The sequence below is a fragment of the Engraulis encrasicolus genome, chromosome 23 (genome assembly GCF_034702125.1).
Source record: "Engraulis encrasicolus isolate BLACKSEA-1 chromosome 23, IST_EnEncr_1.0, whole genome shotgun sequence".
Lineage (NCBI taxonomy): Eukaryota > Metazoa > Chordata > Actinopteri > Clupeiformes > Engraulidae > Engraulis > Engraulis encrasicolus.
Genome location: NC_085879.1, coordinates 50484175 through 50486674, shown reverse-complemented (window position 1 = coordinate 50486674; position 2500 = coordinate 50484175). Strand labels below are relative to the sequence as shown.

The following is a 2500-nucleotide window of genomic DNA, read 5'->3' as shown; positions in this document are numbered from 1 at the left end:
ACCGTCCCACCGCACTGCTCACTTGGGGCGCCATTGAGGGATGCCCCCCTTGCAAGAGTGAGGCATGAATGCAACCATGTTGTGTGCAGTGAACAGGTGTGTGCTGTAGAGTGCTGTGTCACAACAACTTTCACTTTCAACTTGTGAGAACTCATAAGCGAACCGTTCTGAGACCACGTCAATAATGGTCTCAGTACGGTTCACTTCCAAGGGGTGTAGTACGCAGTCCACCCACTTCTAATGGAGTGATATTTAAAAAAGAAGAAATCTGTCCGTGTTTGAAAACAAAAAAGGGGGTTGACATGATAAGTTTCCTAATTAATTGATGACCTCACCAATCGCGTACCCCCACTTCAAAAATCCCCACAACACCATATGCACCGAAAATGCTGAGTCACAGGTCTGAGTTCAGTTAACGTGTGTGCTGTGGAGTGCTGTGTCACTATGACAATGGGAGTTGGCTTTTCCCACTTGGCCTTTCACTTTTCACACTTCACTTTGTAGGGCAGACTGAGCACCACCGCTATGTAAACAGGGCTTTAGTAGGCCTAATAATACATTAGTAAGACGTTATGACTTGCTCTCTGCTTTAGGAGGCCTAATAATACATTAATAATACGTTGTGACTTGCTTTAGTAGGCCTAATAATACATTAGTAAGACGTTATGACTTGCTCTCTGCTTTAGGAGGCCTAATAATACATTGTGACTTGCTCTCTGCCATTCTGGTGACTCATTTATAACAGGGGGCGTGTCATACTGGGTTAAGACATTAACCCCTTAAGGCACATTATTATAAATGAGCTGATAACAGAATGCCAATGACCAAGTCGTAATGTATTGCTAAAGGCCCCGTGCACTTTCATAGTATTGTAGTGCTAGAGTAGTTAACTTTCAATGTCTATTACAGCGTGCCACAGGAGGTACGCCGTGCACTAAGGGGCTACTGTACAGCAACATAGCTGCAGCCGTGTTTTAAAACAGCCGACATTTAAAACCAGGGGTCCCCAAACTTTTTTCTCTGGGGGCCACATTATCGTTCCTGATTGTGATCCAGGGCCGGGATCAATTATGTGGGCTGTATACTAGGCCACTGCCTGTTACATTACATTATTACATTACATTGCATTTGGCAGACGCTTTATAACCAAAGCGACTTTCAAAAGAGGACATAATCAAGCCAACATCACAAGCAAATACAAAGTGCACAGGAGATATACAGAACAACAAGTGCAGTTGCAAAGAGGGGTTAGTTGTTTTTTTTTTTAATATATAAAGAGTAAATAACGAGTACACACACACACACAAACACACACTCACAAACTAAACTAAACTAAACTAAACATCATGTCAGGAGTCTGCCCTGGGGCAAGGCCAGTTCAAGCATTAGTCTAGTAGATTCTCTCGAAAGAGGAATGTCTTTAGTTGTTTCTTGAAAGCTGCAAGAGATGTGCTCAGTCTTGCTGCCTCTGGGAGACTGTTCCACCACTTGGGTACCACAACGGAGAACAATCTTGACTGGGAGTACCTAGAGCGACTGGATGGCAGAGCCAGACGGCTTGTGCTGGATGAGCGCAGTTCTCTTCCAGTAACATAAGGCGTTAGTAGGTCCTTCAGATAAGCTGGGGCCGTTCCTGTGATGGTTTTGTAGGCAAGGGTCAATGCCTTGTGCTTGATCCGGGCGGCGATCGGTAACCAGTGCAACTCAATAAATAGAGGAGTAACATGGGTCCTTTTGGGTTGATTGAAAATCAACCGTGCCGCCGCATTCTGTTATAGCCGTAATTTCTAGCACGGCAATCGCCATTACATGTGGAAGAAGGGCTCTGCCCGAAACGTTAGTAGGTAATAAACAGAGAAAAATCTGAAGAGTGCTGTCCTTCACTTCCTTCATAATAATTTCTAGTACAAAAAAAGCTCATCAAGTGATTAGCAAAAGAAGTGAGTTAGTACTTCACATGTTTTTCAATTTGAAATACCACAGGTATTCCTTTTAATTTCCAAAAAAACATGTGAAAATAGCAAGGAAAGGTTAGAAAAATAGGTGATTGGCAGTTTAGGAGTGATACAATAGAAATGGTAGGCCTGTTTATATTTAAGTGAGATGAGAAACTATCAAGACAAGAAACTTCTGGTGATTCACACTAAGTAAGTGAAAATGAATGTGTGTGTGGGTGTGTGTGTGTGTGTGTGTGTGTGTGTGTGTGTGTGTGTGTGTGTGAGAGAGAGAGAGAGAGAGAGAGAGAGAGAGATAGAGAGAGAGAAAGAGAGAGGGAGAGAGAGATCACTGTCAGTATCTTATTTATGTTGTTATTTATTATGTATATGTCTTTAGTTTATCTCTACATTGAAGACTGGTCAAACATGATTTCAAACTTCTGTGCTAACTCTGTTACATACCATTTTTCGACAATAAAGTCCATTTGACTCCATTTGACTCCATTTGACTCCATTTGACTCCATTTGACTCCATTTGACTTGACTAATGTGTAACTGGGCTG

At 42.4% G+C, this 2500-nt stretch overlaps 1 protein-coding gene across 4 annotated transcripts in view; it reads left to right on the top strand.

Annotated features, from left to right (window-relative positions):
• The window catches only part of slc7a10a (solute carrier family 7 member 10a), a 56256-nt gene that overhangs the window by 10172 nt on the left and 43584 nt on the right, over positions 1-2500 (top strand). The window lies entirely within an intron of this gene.